General features: G+C 40.2%; 1 protein-coding gene across 4 annotated transcripts in view; it reads right to left on the bottom strand.

Annotated features, from left to right (window-relative positions):
• Positions 1-3,702: 3,702 nt before the first annotated feature.
• The window catches only part of SCAF8 (SR-related CTD associated factor 8), a 94,299-nt gene continuing 78,479 nt past the window's right edge, over positions 3,703-19,522 (bottom strand). For all 4 annotated transcript variants that reach the window (XR_009968923.1, XR_009968925.1, XR_009968924.1 and 1 more), the window contains one exon: positions 3,703-4,855. The gene's annotated coding sequence lies outside the window, so the exon portion shown is untranslated. The remainder of the gene's footprint in view (positions 4,856-19,522) is intronic.

Here is a 19,522-nt window from a genome sequence, read left to right as displayed (position 1 = left end):
GCTTCACTTAAGTATTCTCCCGGACAGTGAATCCACCACACTCCTTGGGAATGTTTATTTATTGCTTTAAGAATGTCAGAATATTGACAATGCTTTTTTTACACTCATTTTTCTTTTAAAGTTGATAAAAATATTTTCTGTTTATCCTTAGCAGGAGTAACAAAAAGGAAGAAAGTCTTTTAAAGACCTGTGCTGGCAATAGGAAGCCTCTGTGAAAAGCAGAACTGCTGTGAACAGCACATGCTCCATTTTCAGTGCTGCCTTGCAATCTTCTGACTTCACCAGTCCATGTTTTAAGTTTGTTTGAGAGAGCATGCCTGGCTGCCTTGCCTCTTTTAACCTAAGTAATTGCATGGGGAGTTCTTTGTAAGGACAGGGGTTTCCCAGTCAAGTTTGCTATCTGCCTTTATGAGTGCTGTTAATTCTGCCCATCACTTCAACTTCCAGCTCTGCAGTGGGGTTTAAGAAAACAGTGACAACATATGGGAAATAAAGTCATGACTGACTGTCAGTATTTCATTAACTCTGCACCTCATATTCAACACCCAGAGTGGCTGCACATCACCACCTACTGAGGGACTTGTTCACACCACAGAAACCCTCCTTCTTTATAACGTAGCCAGGAACATGTTCTCTCCCTCTGACTTCATCAGCAAAGACTAACTTCAAAACCAGACATTACCTCAAGAGCATCATTTATTAGGAGGAAAAAGTGGCAGCCATGACAGAGAAGAAGACAGCCTTGAAACTGGTCAAGAAGTAACCCAACACAAAGTCGAAAGGTGACCCTTCACAGCGATTGTGTGTGGCAGTTAAGATTATCAGGTGAAGTAATACAATGTAATTGTTTCTTGCAGGATGGAGAGGGGACAGGTACAGAGCTGAGGTGACGCTGCTAACAGAGGAGCTTTCCTTAGCTTAGAAGGCAAGCACAACAGGGAATGAGAAAAATCACGCCAATAACTGTTAATGATGTTGATTTTCTTACATATTTATCACTAGTTTTGTACATTTTTAATTGCTGTGCAGCAAGTGTGGTTACTTAGCTCTCCAGAGACTTGGCTTATCTACTTATACATTAGAATAAAATGTATGCTGCCTGGAAACTTCTGTGAAACTCTCTTATTTAGTATTTGGCAAGTATTTGGAGATTCCTATATGGAGGTTGCAACAGAATTTAAAAAAAATAAGATAGATTATTGCTTATGAAATATGGTCATAATTTCTTAAAAAAACTTGGGCTTTTTTGAGATAAATGACAATATGATAGCCACTGCTGGGTTTTCCCTTGCGTGAATATGATGGATCAACAGCTGCATGTACACACACACAATTCAAAACTAAGGCAATGTTACTGTAAGTAATCTAAAGCAAGCTGGTATTTATAGAAGCCCATGCTATCGCAGTGATGCAGACTGGCAGTAGGAACAGAACTACAGTCACAGCTGTAGCAGAGACATGCTCTTACTCTGTCAACAGAACGCCAGCTGTGACCTGGAGAGTCAACTGCTTCTTAGATGTCTAATACCCAAACAATGCTGGACAAAAGACTTGTCTCTACACTGCTATTTATTTCAGGTCTGGCTCCTGGACAGATGTTCTTTTCTTGGAATGGATTATTGTCTGCTAAGGAATTAAGACCATCTTATTTGAATGTAAACTACATATTCACATTATATTCAGTCAGCAAAAGCAACACTCTTGCCTGCTAAGCTACACAGTCCGTGTATAGTCCAAGTACTTGTTCTAATTGTGCAAACACTGAATTGCTCCAAGTCACCAAAGTCAACTAATACTGTTTGTAAAGCCAGCACTGCCCCAGTTCGGATGTTTAAAGTTGCCAGAAAAGAATGACTTGTGAAACTTTCCTTTGAAGCTGGCTGAAGAGACGGGTGCACTGCAGGTCTCTCCATATTCATGTCCTTTCACAAAGGAGAGCTTGTCCAGATGCCAAGGGGAAGCACTGGGAGGCTTCTCAAAGGGGAATTCAGCCGAAGAACAAAAAACTCCAACCTCTGCCCTAACTGGAGTGCTGGGAGGTTTGCCTGTTTTGCTGTGTTTTGTTTTATAATCGCTCCTTCAACAGATGGGCAGCAGTCACACGTTTTGTCAGAAAAGCTCACCCAACAGGACAGTCAAGCTTCCAGCAGCCCCCTGTATAGTACAGACAAAAGGCTGTTTCTCCAAAACAGTCCCTGATCTCGGGGCAAGTCATTTTGACATTCAAATTCAAATGGTGCCACGGTCAAGCTCAAGCATCTACAGCTCTGGAGGGTCCATCCGGCCGCATTCTGAGCATATACCTCATCAACAGCTACAGGTCTGCTCGCACAGGAGGCTTATGCTGCCCTGGTACTGCTGCGGCACACAGATTTTACTTGTTTTTCTGAAAAAGTTTTGGTCTTCAGAGTAATTTGAATGGCAAGTATGTATTCGTCTCATAACAGTGTATTTTTGTGGTTACTCACATACTGCCACTGCACAGGTAATTTTAAAGGTGTTATAATTAAATCTATGGATTTAATTAATTTCCAGTGCTTTATTTAATTTGCAACGTTACTGAATCAAGGAATACTTCTTAGCCATATGAAAGCAATATGCTTAAATAGAAAGTTTAGGTAATAGGATTAGTTAATCAACAGTTAGAGGCACCTGAAGGCATGGTTCCTCCATCAGTAACTGCTGATAAACTGTTGGTTGTTCCCAGCCTTTCCATAGCGTCAGAGCCAGCACAAGAGCTAACTCTTACATGGGGATGTTTTCAGTCAGACCAGGAAGCCTCATAGGTGTGCAGCTCTTCCAGGGAGGTAGAGGGAAGGGGTGAGTGAGGCAGAAGGGGAAGACAGGACTGCCCCTTGTGAGTAGGAGCACTGCCTTAAATAGCTCAGACTGATCAGGAAAATGCACTGGGATGCTCTTGTCTGCCCTCACTCATGGTGAAACACTCTGGTGTGTACTTCGCAGCAGTCAGCACTCTGCCATCCATAAGTAACTACAGAAGATGCAGGATAAGAGGGATGCTGTACTAACAGGTTCCAAAGGTTAAGGATGCTCTGTTTGCTATAAGCTAATTATAGCATCAGCACTATGCCTGAAAACCCTGCCTACAGTGCAGCATAGCTAGCGCAGCCTTGTGAGGACCACATTAATATTTGAAATGCAGTCTTTGCTCACATAAACTTAATTGCTACATGAATAACATTTTTTATAGTTTAAAATTTTGTCATTGAAGAAGGAGGAGGAAGGAAAAAGAGTCTAATTGGGTTTTAAATTCTGATGTACGTATATTCAGCGCAATGTATGACACACGCAGCAAATCAAAGCCAGCTTAGACTCAGCTTTTCTGCAGCTTTTTCCTCCCATACCTTTCCAGGATTACTAATTAATAGAAACCAGATGTCAATACTTTAGTATGGCCTTAAATACAGGATGTAAAGAGCCTGATCTCCTTATTGCCCTGGGGCCTCATGTGCAAATTGAATTTAAGCATCACTACTGATTTGCTAACATTTTCTATCCCTCTGCCTACTGACCTGTGTAAAGATTGATACAAAGGAGAACAACGTCCAAAGGTACAAACGCCTTCCTCTAACATTTTTTGTCAATTCTAAATTGTTCTAAACAGTGATCAGCAGTAAGTGGGATTCCAATCAAAGACTGGCAGATACAACATAAAAATAGAGAAAATGATGAGAAATAAAATTTTGAATTTAGATCTTTATTATACAGGCCCAAAGCTGTGGTCACCATGCAGTTACACTATAATGGGTATGATCTTGCTGAAAGGATCTCACTAAACAAATGTAAAGAGACCACAGACTACAGCATTCCAAGTAACTGGCACTTTAATTTTTAAAAGAGCAAAAATAAATAAAGGAATGGCAAGGATGTACTTTTCACATACGGTGGGGCGTATACATATTCTTTCTTTCCTATAGCTATTCAAGAGACAAAATTAGCAAATACTGCCCAAAAATGCAGACCTTTCATGTGAGGTCTCAGCTAACTTAGCTGTTTCTTTCCCCTTGGCTATTAGATCAAACACACATTCGGATAGATGCATATGGAAAAAAAGAAATGCATTGTAATTTTTTTGTATTTCATTCCTACTTCCTGTCCTCTCCTCCTCCTTTCAGGACACCAGCAGGAAGTAATTGTAGACATCTAGTCTAATAAAAGCCCTGGGACTTTTCCCGCCTAGTTTTTCTTGTACTCTCATAATTTAAGAATTCATCACAAATCTGAAAAGGTTCAGGTGTCTCACAGGGAATTCATCATCTCTGGAATACAGATAGCCACAGTGAAGAGCTGCACATAGACTGCACACTTAGTGTTCTGTAAAAGTGGTTCTCTTTAAAAAAAACAAAACATTTCTTAAAATCTGTAGATTAAAACAAAGCATGTCTTATTCCCTACAGGATTTTCTTGTAACCTGTTCTTCAATTACTTGCACTAGGAGATGCTACAAATGGTATTAGTTACAAGATAGAGCCCACTGTCATCTTCTGGTCCAGCAGAAGAACCTGTCCCTCCGATGGATGCAAAACTGTTCATCTGAGCAGATCATCCTCAATAGCAGAAATATGGTCTAGAAACTCACAGAGTTTATGGGTTTAATTTATAAAATTAAACCTGCCCCAGACAGGTAATACTGATATGTACGTTTGCCATCCCTGGGTTCTGTCAGAAACGGGGTACTGAGGTGCTCAGAGCCGTCTCAGTCTGCAGCGCTGGGATCCTTCTGGCACTTCAGACCCAAGATGCGATGTGATGCATGCTAGAACATGGGCGCACTTCTCACTTAACTCTGCAGAGCCCCGGACCTGGTAAGCTGCCAGAACCTCCTTCATCTTGCCTGTTGACAAAAGGAACAATAACTAGTCATCACTGGTTGCTGGAGCGCAATTCCAATTTTTAAAATGCCCTATAAATGAGATGAGACTTTCTTCTTTTTCTTTTTTTTTACCAGGCAATAGCAAATGTTTCTTAAATAACAGATTTGGGATAAAGTTTACAGTCTCTCTGTTAGCCACAGGATGCTTATGAGGGAGAAAGGTGTCTCACACTGCATAGTTCCTAAAATATTACCCAGGATTAAACATACCATTATTTTAAAGTATTACTAATTTTCCCTTTCAGTGCCCGATAGCTTAGTACTTTAAAATCTTAATTAAAATATTATCTCTGTAAAGCATAATTTTGTATAGCAGATTTTCTGGCTGAAAGTTCTGTACTGTCTCTCACACACTGTACACATGATACAGCGTAAGCAATTTACAGGATTAATAAACAATTAACAAGTAAGCATCCAACAGAATAATACACGGTTTATGCAAGTTTGGTGTCTCTCTAATACACATTGGCTATGTCCATTATGTATTGACAGCAACTATTAATCCTAACAGCTATAAATCCTCCATAAATGACTCACTGAATGGGCTTCGCTGAACCCAAGGAAATCTACTCTGATTTCCTGCCAGTTATTTTTCCAGAGAGTGAAAGTTCAAGCACAGACTAAAGGAAAAAGGTAAGACCAAGAATATGCCTCCAATATATGTTTCCTGCAGAATAGGCAGAAGGAGAGGCAGAGGTACCTTTGGAGGGTAATTCACCCACTCCTTAGGTAATCTCTAAAAGGTGTCAATCTGTTTCTTTTCCATGGACTATAAACAGACTAAAGACCAAACTCTCTCACGGCTAGCAGTGAGTGCTTTGTATCCTACCACAGGTATCTGACTATGTTCACCTATATATTTCACAAAGACTATTCACAAAGCCATCAGACCATAGTAATTTTCAATCAATACTAACATGGGCAAAAATAGAAAAAGTATAATTGCTTCAATCTAACGTAAATACAGACACCATGCAATAAATTCCTGAACTAGTTTAAAATTTTTTGTTATAGACCCTGAAATTTTGTGGAGATATCCACATTAAACAATAATTTGCATGTATAATTATTATCCTTATCACATAGATAGAAAGCACTAAAGGAAGAGAGCTAGCAGGTGATTTGATCTATGCCATGCCTGCTGATGTTTGTCTAACCTACAAAAATAGGTTAGAAAAACATTTAACCTAAAAAACATCTGCAAGGTGGAAGATTCCATGAACTTCTCCTACACAACCTATGCCAGAGCTCCACTTTTCCTTGCCAGTTTCGTTTTCCTCTGACGCTTAAACTAAACCATCCTTGTTGAGATCTAAGCCTATTACTGCTTTTCTGTACAGACAGCATACAGGACAGCTAAATCCCTTCCTCTTTAGGGTCACCCCATTGTTATATGAAAGCAGCTATCATGTCTTCCTTTCCTCCTCTCATCTCTAGACTAAACAACCCTTCAACCTTTCCTTGAAGGCCCATGTGGTTTAGATCTTTGAGCCCAGCTTGCTCTCTTGCTGGATCCCATATGAGCTGTGGTTTCTGCAAGTGAATAAAGCTCTGCCACTGAGGCCTTATCAGTGCCGAGTAGAGCAAAATAATTACATTTTATGTGTTATTACTCCCCTTTCTATAACCCACATTAGCACTGGCCCTGTTTGCAGTAGCACAACATCACTGGTGCATGTTCAGTTTGGGATCACTATGATAGATGCATTTTCTGCACAATGGGTGCTTGGGCAGCTGTTTTCCATCTGCATTTATGTGCAGCTGACTACATTGAGCCACATGTACAATTCTCCATTTGCTCTAATGTAACTGCTGGAAACCTGATATTTTCTAGGCTACTCTGCTACTTTATCAAGGTAATTTTCAATTGCCTTGCTTCCAACAGGCATGTTCTGATCTATGAATTTATTAAGTGTAATTCCTAACCTTTCATCCAAGCTGTCAGAAAGAATACTGAATAGCAGCAGAACAAGGAAAAAAACTTGCAGAACTGCACTTAATGGTATATCATTGAGAACTACTTTCTGTGTATGGCTTCCAAATCATTTATGCACTCACGTAACAATAATTTATTCTAGCCCAGCTTCCCTAGCATACATGAGAATAATAACAACTGAAATATTTTGCCATACAGTCTTATTCAAATAAAGCAGATAATACTAGTAAATCTTTTGAAATAAAGTATTGCATACACTTTGAAAATGAAAGCATTATGGAGAAAAGATTAAAAGTGAGAATACAGTCTTGCTGACAACTGATTTTATATCCATGTGGCTACTTCCATTAAGTATGTGCTCTACTGGAACATTGTTCAATTTAGGCTTAATGGAAGTCTTTTATAGCCTTGCTAAACTGAGTTTTGCTCAGTGGAAACCTCCACTGAGAAAGCAACAAAAGACATACCCCTACAATACCTCCTTTGCAAATAAATCAGTTGTACAGCTTCACAAAACTCCAAGCTGCAAAATTACTGTTTACTATTTATTTTGCATAAGTCCTTGATCAGAAACATACTGAAAGAGAATGGCTAACACCAACAGGACTGATGATACTGAGCCTTTCAAAGAAACAATTACCATTCACATTAATCTTTGTGGAGATACAAGCCCATTCCACAGATATAGGAGGCACAGATCACTCCTTTTACCCAACTGGGGTTATTTGGCAGAGCCTTTCTACTTCTCACTCTATGATATATCTGAGCTACTCAAAAAAAGTGAAAAAACTTGCTTCCTGAGGTGGAGAGAGGCCCCCGTTCTTTCCCAGTGATGTACAATACTGTATTTTGAAGGCCAGCAGAAATTGAAATACAAACTAATCAGTAAATACAACACAAAGCACACTTTCAATTAACAATAAATCCAATTTGGTTTGATACTTGGGGATATATCCCACTGGTTGTCAAGTAAAAAGAAGAGATTGACTTTCCTCTGAAAAACACGTGAATACAGACAGACAGCGGCATAAAGAATACACACAGATATTTTCTACTTTCTCCAGCAGAAAAGAAGGAAACAGAAGGAGAAGGAAGGATGGGCGATCCAGCCTGACCCTGGACCAATCATGATGTACAGCCCACTGTCTAGCTGCTGAGGCAGAGAAGGATTCCCACAAAAATTTGCTTGTTACAGGAAGTCAAAAGTCCTGAGGCTGAGATGTACCAGATGTCTGCGCCCCTCCAAGAACAGCTCTAGGGATTTTAAAATATAAAGATTTAAGAGACTTCTCCAAGAATTGTAGACATCCAGATACCAAAATTACCTTTGTCTTTTTGTCAGTCAGGGCTAGGATTTCCGACCTTTCCTGGGATTAAGACTTTTGCTAACAACAATGAAAGGGAAAGACAAACTGCTCGGTCAGAAACACACCTGAAAGAAAACCTAGGCAGCAGCTCGCTCGGGAGCAGAAAAGTGGATACCCTGTTGACATGTTAAGATGCATGTGTCATGGTGACTTTTCTCTTAAAAGACCATCATTGTTCTTTTTGTGATCCAGAAACAAAATCTGCTCAGCTTGCCTGAAGTTACTGGAGTGTTTCCCAACCCATAAACACAGATCTGATGAAATCCCTCTGGGAAAAAGGGAGAAAAAGAGAGGAAAAACAGGAGAGGCACTGGCCTGTTGGCACCAGCTGGGTCCTGCCACCACAGTGGGATGTATCTCACAGGCCCAAGGGTAGGCCAGGCTGAGTGCAGGCAAAGCGTGCGATGCCCAAGGTAAAGCTGGGCATGTGGTGTCAGCAATGCCCCCCTTCTGCAGGCAAAAGAGACAAAGTGGATGGGTTGATATTACTGTGACCTGAAACCATCTAGGCTGGAAATAAAGACAATGTCTCTGCAGTAATTTTACAGTGGTCCAAGAACCTTGTATAATCCTGCTGCATGGTTTTGAAATGTTGAGTGCATTTTTTTCCTGAGCTACTGCTGCTTTTCCACAGGGGCTGAGGTTGCACACAGAGATGCAGTTCCAATCTGCACAAAATCTTTTCTTAAGCCTAACACAACATGTAGGTGAGCCACTCCAGTCTTCCTGGAACAGCAGGAGGGGATACACTCATTGCACCTGAGTTGGGTACCCAAGGATGGGACTCAGTTATCTATGCTTAGGTGTCTAGTGCTTTTTCAGATTCCCTAAAGGTTTCCTGCCTCATTAGCATGGGAACCATCAGGATATCTTTAGTGGCACTAGACACTACTGTTTAGGCAAGCAAACCCATGATAAATGCCACGTGCCCAGACAGAGTTATCTGGAGCCAGTCAGTGATGGGAGGAGAATTTGTCCCACGCTCACCTAAGTGTCTAAAACACAGCTGGGAGACATTTGTGGGTGTCCCACCCCCAGTACATAGCACTCGCTCTGCGCTAGAGACAAAACAGTCAGCTTCGCAGTGTAAATGTTTTGCAAGGGTAAAGTGAAGTGAGATGAATCCCACGCATTTTCTTCAAAAGCAGAAATAGGAATCTGTATATAAAACAGTGTGACGTTAGAGTGGTGATTGATAGGGGGAAAATTAGTAATGCTCAGTGTAATTGAGGCTGAAGTTACCAGATAGAGATAAATAGCAATTGCAAAACTTTTCCTGATGTTAGCAAGCAGCATAAAACCTACATAATTTAAATTACTTCAAATTTTAGTGAAAGTTCACGGGTAGAGAGTAGACTATTGATACTGAAATACCTTGATCTGTTTGTTCCTTGAAGGCAAATGTCTTAGACTTTCCAATAAGGAAATGATGATGACTGTATATACTTGAGTTGAATTATGATACCCCTGTCCTTGATGTTAGAAAAATCTCTTTTAAGGTAATAAATAATGTGATGTTATGTATTTTGGTGTCATAACTAAATAGGTAGTAGGAAATCTGAAAATTATGATAGTTTTATATGACTCGATCTAAGTTTGTTTTGGGAAGAAGAAATGAAGAGTAATGGTCAGTATCTGAATTACTGTATTATTTGTGTTCCTGTATAAAAAAAGATTCTTACTTTTTTTTTTTTTTTTCACAAATTAACAGGCAAACATTAAGCAGAAGTATTAGAATATATCTCAGTCTTGACATCATAAAGATATCAAAATATAAGGGAAAAGGGAATCTACAATGTACTAAATTCAAATTACACTTAATTACAATGGCTAACAAGATCTCTAAATTTTTAAAGAACTTATTGATAAATATATTTTTAAAATAACAAGGATCTGCCAGTTTAATAATCACACAAAAGAGTTTAAAATATGAGAAGACCCTAGACTAGACAGAAAAGCAGTGTACACTGTTCTTTAAAACAATTCAAAATCATTAGAAAAAGTCCTATACAACATGATTTTATAATCTGGTTAACTTTTAAAGCTTTTCTGCACTGAATATAGTGTTGCATGTAGTATCAGTTAGAAATGAATAGTCCAGTGGCACATTGCATTCTCTACTTAAAACCCAATTAGGGTACCAAGTGATAATCCAGTTGACAGTTCTCCAAAATACAGGGCAGGATCTGGCAGCTCTTCATAGGAGTGGGTGAATTCTATGATGGAGGAGGAATTTCACAGCCTTGCAGTAGTTTCTTTGGTGTGTGACTGCAAATGCGTGTACTGCACTGCACAAGCCAACAACTGTAGCCACCTCTGACCTCTTCACTTTCTTCCCCTCCTTTCAGATAATCTATGCCTGTTTTTTTTCAGTCCATACATATCTTCCTTCAGCAAGAATTCTGTAATCCTAACTATATACTCATTGCAGCTGTGTGAACTCTGGCCAAACTCAGTCCTTGGCTTTATCAAATCCAGCGCTGTCAACTCTGGAGAGTTGTAAGCTCCATGATGTGATGTTTTTCTGCAAAGCTGCTCCTTCTGAAGAGAGCTGCTTATGTGAGAATCTGAGTTTTCATATTTTAGTATATTTGCACAGAAAAAGTGCAAAATATGGTTTTACATGCTGATAGGCTCAGAAAAGGCTGAGGAAAATAGAAGGCAAAATAAGAGGGACTTCCAGAGCCTTAATTTTGAGATTTCAAGATTTTAAAGCCAGTCTCATGATTTTTGAAGCCACAATTTCTGAATGTTTCACATTTGCAAGACTACAAACATGCAAGTTTGCTGTCTTCAAGCTTTGGAGGCTGCCACGCCACAAGGGAGACAAAGATATATGTTCATTTGGGGGTATGTCTACATAGTTAACGTGACTGACTCGACCATGAGCCAGCTCTTGACATACTTGCTAGAACACTTCATCTACATTCAAGCCAAACAGTACTCATTAGGGTGGCTATACTATGACAGAGGGTGTGAGGTGGAAACTGCAAACAACACTTCAGGGTGTTAATGAAGAACAGCCTTAATCGCTCCTCAGCTGGGCTTGAGTGTGAGAATGCTTCTGGTTTGCTTCAAGACAAAGGCACATCCAATAAACACAGCAGGGCCAGTTAAGTGAACCCTTTTGTGCTGTGCATTGAGGGATGGGTTCACAGTATTGGGTGGTACCAAGAGCTGGTATGCATGGTGAGAGCATTCCCACCACACAGCCACATGGACCCTGGGAGAGCCAGGAGCCTACAGCACAACTGCTCCCATGTTGCATCAGTCCTGCAGGATAAACCTTGGCATAACCTGGACCTCCATCACCTTGCAGGATCCAGGGCAGCCTATGGGTGGCTGTGACTGATTTAGGGAGCTGTTTGCTGCCAAAGTCCAGGTAAATGCAGTCTGTCCCAAACTCTGCTTTCCTCTGGTGTAAGCCAGCAGGTAGAGGGGGGTGCTCACCATCGGCACCTCTCTCAGCCAACAGACAGGTTGGGTGATGCTGCCTCCTAGTTGAGGGGCTGATGCATTCCCACAACTCGTCACACTGGACAAGGTAGACAATAAGTCATCGTGCAGTCACTGAATATCAGCTGGAGTCAGCTAACAAATTGTCTGGCAGTAGCACAGAGCAGCTCCTTGTACTGTCTCAAAGCAGTAACTGATGGCTGGGCTTCCAATAATATGGAGAAAGCAAGCTGAAAATGAAATCAGCATGTCTACCCTGCAATGGACTTGAAGCATCTTACACCTCTCTCAGCATTTGTCAGGGCTACATCATACTGCTGGCTTGTCAAGATCCTGAGACAAACAACAAACCTAGATTTTAATTCTCTCTCACAGCAGAAGTGTTTTCTTCCTTTTTTTACTGTTGTGTCCCACCTCACTGAATACTTATAACTGTCTGGTTCCCAAAACTGTCTACAGTCCTTTGCTATGTAGAATGGGAGGGGTACAAAGTAGGGGAACAGGAGACAGAAATTTCTCAGTGTGCAGGCTCCTCTTAATCCTTTACATTAACTGACCAAGCTCTATCCTAAAAGTTGTCTGAGTTGGGTTTTTTTTCTATCATCTTTTTGCTTACTGTTCCAGAAATTCATTGCTCTGATGGCTAGAAGCTTTTTTTTTTCTAATTTGCAGCTGATATTTATTCATGACCAATTTATAACCCTGAGGTTTGTGTCTACAATTAGCAGATTTTCTGGTTTTTAATGGTGTGCACTACTTGAAGGCTACTGCCATAAAAGTAAATTAAAAATGTTTCTATAAATACATCAGCAATGAGAAGAGGGCTAAGAAAATTCTCCATCCTTTACTGGATGTGGGGGGAAACATAGTGACAAAGGTTGAGGAAAAGGCTGAGGTACTTAATGTCTGCTTTGCCTTAGGCTTCAATAGTAAGACCAGTTGGTCTCAGGGTACTGAGCCCACTGAGCTGGAAGACCAGGACAGGAAGCAGAATGAAGCCCCCATAATCCAAGGGGAAATCATCATCAATCTGCTACAGCACTTAAGACACAAACAAGTCTATGGGGCTGGATGGGATCCACCCAAGAGTACTGAGGGAGCAGAAGGGCTCACCAAGCCACTTTCAATCATTTATCAGCAGTCCTGGCTAACTAGGGAGGTTCCTAGTGGACTGGAGGTTAGCAAATGTGACACCCATCTACCAGAAAGGCCAGAAGGAAGATTTGGGCAGCTACAAGCCTGTCAGACTGACCTCAGCGCTGGGGAAGGTTACGGAGTAGATCATCTTCAGTGCCATGACGCAGGACAAGGAGTTGATCAGGCACAGTCAGCATGGATTTATGAAGGGCAGGTCCTGCTTGACCAATGTGATCTCCTCTATGACCTGCTTAGTGGATGAGGAAAAGGCAGTTGCCCCCTAGGGTTTTACCAGTCTGCAGAATGAATGTGTTTACTGTGTCTATGTGCCTGTCTGATGTCTGTCCTGGGTTCAGCAGTAGCAGTCATTTTTCTCCTTCTTGGTAGCTGGTGCAGTGCTGTGTTTTGACTTTTTGCCTGGGAACAGAGCTGATAACAAGCGATGTTTTGGTTTGGCCAAGGACTTTGTGAGTCTCATGCTCTGCCAGGGAGGAGGGGAAGCCGGGAGGAAGCAGAGACAGGACACCTGACCCAAGCCAGCCAAAAAGGTATTCCATACCACAGCACGTCATGCCCAGGATGTAACTGAGAGTTACCCAGAAGGGCTGGGGCTCTGCAGGGTTGGAGGAAGTATGGGTCGGTGCTTGGTCGGGCTTGGGGGGGCAAGTTATCGGTTGGCTGCTGGTGAGATGTCGTATTCTCTTCCCTTGTTATTTCCTTTATCATTATTATCATTGGTGGTAGCAGTAGTGATTTGTGTTATACCTTAGTTACTAAACTGTTCTTATCTCAACCCGTGGGAGTTGCATTCTTTTCAATTCTCCTCTCCGTCCCTCTGGGAGTAGGGGAAGGGAAAGAGGTGGGGGGGGAGTGAGTGAACGAGTTACCTGACTGGGTTTAAACCAGAACAGCTGTCTAAGAATTATGTTGCCTGCCTGACCTTAGCCACACAATGGAGACCATCAGCTTCCCTCCCAGGTGCCCTTTGCAGTTCCCGCTCTGCAGTGGCAATACCATTTTTGGTAGCTGTAGTGTAGGAATTGTATCCTTGATGAATTAGAAATGTACGAATAGCCATGAAAGGTGAACCTTGCAGCACAGAGCTTCTCTTTAAGATCATGAAAATTGCTTAAAAATTCTAGTCTACATTTAAATGCAATTATCTACATTTAGCTTTAATTAATGTCCTAAACTTTATTTTAGGTGCAAGTTATGACCTGTCATTACTTGTGGTTTCTCTGTGACCTTAGCTACTATTGATCACAAAACCAATAATTCCATTGCTGACTGTGTCTTGTCAGGCCTGGCACTAAAAATATTTTGTCACTTTTAAAATTTATAAATTATGAAACAGAATGCCTTTTTCTCCCATACTCCTGTTATTCTGTAAATGTCTCTGTATTGATGGTAGATCCATCCAGCATTAAATAAGCAAAAGATACTCCTCCTGTAGGTCATTTTCTTTCAGATCATTAACTGCATTTCCTAGTCAACTGTCTCTCTATAAATTCTAAAACCACTGATTGAACCTATATTGGTGTTACCAAATACCACAACATATAAAAAATGCCTGAGATAATGATTATGGGATGACAGAGCTTCAGGGCACAGGCCAGGCTCTTGCACCTGACTATTGGCTGCTATTATGCCAGCTATAGTCTTCCAGCAACTTAATAGTAAGTCCATACTGGAAGTTTAACTGGATGAACTGTTCAGTAAATTTTGTTTCTACATTCACTCATATAACATTTTAGACATGTCAGAATACCTAAATCTAGCTCTTAAAAAAAAATTAAAAAGCTTTACTATCCTTCTTAATGAAAAACAACTGAATTAGTTCTGTATAAATAATTATAATAACTAGCACAATACCTGAATAAGCAGTATTATTCACACTACTGCAAGAACCAATAAAACCTTAATGGAGAAGACAAGAGCATTTAGTATTTTAAAGTTACTAGGCCCATCTTTCTTCTAAAATACAGACCCAGGCACAGAAACATCTCCCATCACCACTGTTCTTCTCCATTAACACTGATGAAGAAAGGCTTCAACCTGTTTTTAAAAGATGGTAGTTGCATTTGCTTGATAATCACTGCTTTTAAAATGATCCGTTTTGCACATGCTCACTACTGAAACTGTGGGATTTAGTTTTGGGCATTCAATATTAGGCCCCTAAATGTCTTAAGCTTTTCCAAATATACTGTTGTCAGTAGATACTATTTTTCCAAGAAATGGGAAAATTAAAATAAAATTCATTCAGTTGTGCAGAAACAGTTTTCGGTGTTTTTTTTTTTTCCCTAAAAAAGACAGTCAGTAAAACTAAGGTCTTTGTTCCACCCAAACTACAGAAAGTTATCCATCAGCTCCAGTCAGCAGAGGAATGCAGCCTGCTCTGGATGCCAGGGATCTCCAGAGAGCAACATAGCCAAATTCATAGCATTCCTGTTCACCAAAGGATTTAAACCAGAAATATTTTTTGCTAATTACTATAATCTTTTCTTACTGTAACTAACACCATCATTTCTGAAGGGATCTGACATTATACAAAGCAAGAAAATACAGTAATAAGTTGTTTGAGGCAAAGGAAGATAAAGAAATTTCAGAGGATAGCTGTTTTCTAATCAGATTAAGCTGTCACGAATCTTAAATTAAAATATAATCTGAAGACACTTAGCTTTACCTTGAAGGCATACTCTATTTCTTCTTTTGAACAAAATTCAGCACAAAGGAAAATTCCTTTGCCGTAAGAAAAGCTTTTAGTAAACCAAAGCATAGTAATAAAAGGTATTTAAAATGTAATAAAAACAACAATCTGAATGCCAAAATAGCATTAAAACAAACAAACAAACCCCAGAAGTAAAAAAGTAATTATTAACTGTTAGGTCATGCTCTTTGGTTCATAGCACTAAGAGAAAAATCTTGCTATCATCAGTATTTCATTAGTAATTCTGCTATTATAAAATGAACCTTTTTTTTTTTTTCTCTAACTGTAGAACATGTTTCTGCAGTGATATCAATAGCTGGAAAAACATCTGTACTGCAGAGAACAAATGCATCTGACCAGAAGTAAATATGTACAATGTAATGGAGATAACTGAGTAACAAGGGTTGATTAACCCAAAGAAAACCTCATCCCCATAGCTACTTCAATTATCAAATTCCTACATATGTGGGCATAAGATTGTCGAAAGATAACATTCACTTAAATTATATACTTATTGTTTTTCTTAAACAGTTTCAGCCTAGGAAAATTGGGTTTGGTGCCTTTAAATGCAGCTTCTTTGGAGGTTCCTAAGAATGTAGAGGACTTTCCAAAAATGTCGTTTGTAAATTTTTTGGGTTTTTTTTTGTTTTTTTCTTTTCTGTGAGTGCAGTGCTGCCAAATATTTTTACCACTAAAGAAATGCTATTTCAGCTGCATTTGAGCAGAGAAATAGTGGTAGCTAATGGCCTATTCACTTAATCATAGTTATTCACTCCCTGGAAATGCCTTAGAATATAATAAACATTTTGTTTTCTTTGTGGACGCTTAAATTACAGGCATTATATAATACCCATGACATATAACCCATCAGTACAAATCCAAACTGTATCCAAAACCACTCCCTTAAAATAATTCTAATATTTGGAGCCTCCAAAGAAAGAAAAATGCTGTTGTTACCCACAGAGCTCCTGAAATAGCACTGATAGCAGGGTAAGAAGTGGCTATAAAGTTATGTTTGAACAAAAATGTGGCTATTTGTCATCCATTTACAGAGGTCCAAAATAACTATCACAAAACATTTTTTAAACAAACAAAACAAGAAACATGCTCAAGTATCTGAACCACTCACACCCTTTGTGTCCAAAAGGCTGCAGATTCAGGGTTGCAGTCTAGCCCATAAGACAGAAGGCAACCATAAAGTTTTCACTCTGAGACCAATGCTCACACTGGGTGTTCTCCAGCATAGGATTTACCTTGTCCATCTCTTTTTTTACATTCACATAGGTTGTAGAAGTCCCTGTCAGCCTTAGCTTTGCTTTCTTTGCTGCTAAGGGAAGATTATATTTATTATGCTACATGTTGACTGCCTGTTGCAAGGGTAAGGTCATAGCTGGTTATACATTATCTCTTTGTGGTTGCCATTATACTGACAAGGCAGAGAATCCACATTTCCTTGGGAAGTTTCTTCCAGATGCATTTTAAAAAGCTGCAGAATATGTTTTAAAACAATGCTAGACTTCCAAGGCTGTGGTTTTTTGTTGCAATTGCTTTGCAGAAAGGATTAGATTACTAGCTCATGAAAATATTCCCCTGGCTACTTCTAGGAGTGAAGACAACCTCTGAAACAGGCTTCTATTGGCTTCCTGCATGGAAGAACTCCTCCATGAAAGCACATAAAAACTCAAAAGGCTTTCAAAATTAGAATACAGACAAAATTTGGTATCAAACACCTCTTTTATTTCTCCTGGAGAAAAATATATTCAGTTATTTGCTGAAGAAGTAATCTGCCAGGTAATAAAGGGATAAAAGGCACTACATAGGTGGTGGCATTCTAGCTTTAACTTTAGTTTTGTAGAAGAACTGTTAAGAATTTAGTGATGAAAAGAAAATAAAATGAAAGTGATTATAAAAAGACAGATTTCAGGATTCCTAGGAAAGAAATAGCAGACAAATGCTAGGGGAATGCAGTCACAGCAGCTCCAGAGACTAATCCAAGATACCTCCAGGCAAAGGTGATCCAAGGGGGAAAAAGTTCAGATGAGAGGACAAATCTACAGAAAGGCAGCTCTAAAGGCACAGCAGCAAATTAACCCAGTACAGAGTAAGCAAGCAGTATACTATGTCAGGAGATACTCAATTATCTTAAAGCCCCAAAGGAGTAATTTAAAAGGTATCAGTAGGTACACACGGCCTAGTATGTTGGGAGAACTACAAAGAATTCACCATGCAAAGACACAGGGAAAAGAACAAGTATGAAATATAAAAAAAAAAAAACCTGCAAACATGTTATAAAAAGAAATGCAACATAGAACCACCTTACTAGTTCAGAATAAGCTCTGCCTGAGAGAATACTGCTGCTGTCCCTGGAGCTCTGCACAGGCTTATTTAGCATCTGAGTGCTGCCTTTGACAGCTGAAATGTCAGTTACCTCCAGGCATCATGTGCTGGCACAGTGATGAGCAGAGAAAAGTTTGACTACATCCTACAACATAACTGCTGCTCGCTCATCAGAGAGGTGAGCAACAGGGCACAACCAGACCTTTCATTGGGTTTCTCAAAACAAGCTAGCTGTAATTCTGGTGCCTGTGTATCTGAGGATCTGGTACTTTGGTGACAAGAGATTTGTAAAATCTGATGTGATATTGTCATGGTTAAAACTGTGAGGTTGCAAGCAGTTTACAAAAGTGCATTAGAATGCACCATAATCACAGTAATTTGGATGAATGTTCTGAAATTAATGCATTATACCCACAAAGAGAAGTGCAAATTACCACAGAACGATTAATCAAGCACACAAGTTTAGAAAGGAGACTTGCTAGGCAACTGCGCTGCAAAAAGGATCTGCAGGGGAGTTACAGTGGTCTATAAGTAAATTATAAATCAGGATGATATCCAGTTGCAGAAAAAGGCAGCCTGCTACACATTCACAGTAATACTGTAAGCAAATCAAGTAATTATTTTGCCCTACCAGCAGCGGCAAGGCCCTGAGTGCATTAATGCTGTGTCCAGCTCTGCCTATGGGGCTGTCAAAGGAAGGAGACACTTGGAGGGAGTCCAGGTAAAACCAACAAAAAAAAAGTAACAGAGAACAAGGGAGGGTTGAAAGGATTAGATTGTTTAGTCTAGAAAAAGTGGAGACATGATAATATATTTAAAATACGTAAAAGTTTGTTATGAGGATAGTGACTAATTGTTATCCATGCTCATCATGCTAAAGACAAGACTTATTAATGCAGTTGAGAAGAGCTTTCTAGCACAGGGACAATCAGCCCAGCAGCACGTTATCTCCAGGTATTACATGTAATGCTGTCACAGGAAGCAATGGGAGCAGTTAAGACAAACACCTGTCAAGGTGAGGAGAGGTATGCTTGATCCTCTCCAAAACTGGGTGAACAGCTCAGGTGATCCTGTGTGAGATCCCGTCCAGCCTTATGCCTCATGCTTGGCCACAGATACAAGGCACAGATCAGAGCTTTTATCAGAGACTAAATACCATGATATACACAATTGTCATTTGCCTTGAGATGCTTGCCAGGAAGGATGGAGGCTGCAGGACAAGGGATGGACCTACCAAATCTGTTTAGCTAATTAATTCAATTGGCTAGAAGTACCAGAGAGGACCTGCTCAGTCACCACTACACACTCTTTTACTTAACATGCTCGTGCTCAACCATGCCTTTATTTACTCTACCTTTGCTGCCAACAGCCCTTTTCCCAGTCTTATAAGGATTGATGCAGTACATACCACTGTGAGACCCATGAAGAAATGAGCTGAAGAGGCTTTAAAAGAAACAGGTAGGGCCAAGGCTGTAGAGATGCCTGGCAGGGACCAGGCTGGCAATGACGGTGGTGATGACCTCGAGAAGGCAAACGGCAGGCAGAAGAAGAGGGGTGATGTGCCAAGAGCTTGATGTGCCTCCTGCTACAGAGGCACAGCCAGTAGCTGCTGGTGCTAAATCTCTTTTGGGTTAGGGTGTGTAAACTGTTCACTGCAGGCTGGGAAAAGATCAGAAACCTTAGTACAA

Source organism: Pezoporus occidentalis, unplaced genomic scaffold, assembly GCF_034315485.1.
Source record: "Pezoporus occidentalis ecotype Australia unplaced genomic scaffold, CSIRO_AGI_Poc_V1 ctg67, whole genome shotgun sequence".
In the NCBI taxonomy this organism is placed as follows: domain Eukaryota; kingdom Metazoa; phylum Chordata; class Aves; order Psittaciformes; family Psittacidae; genus Pezoporus; species Pezoporus occidentalis.
Note: the sequence above shows the minus strand (reverse complement) of the source record. Positions and strands in the feature narration are given on the sequence as shown.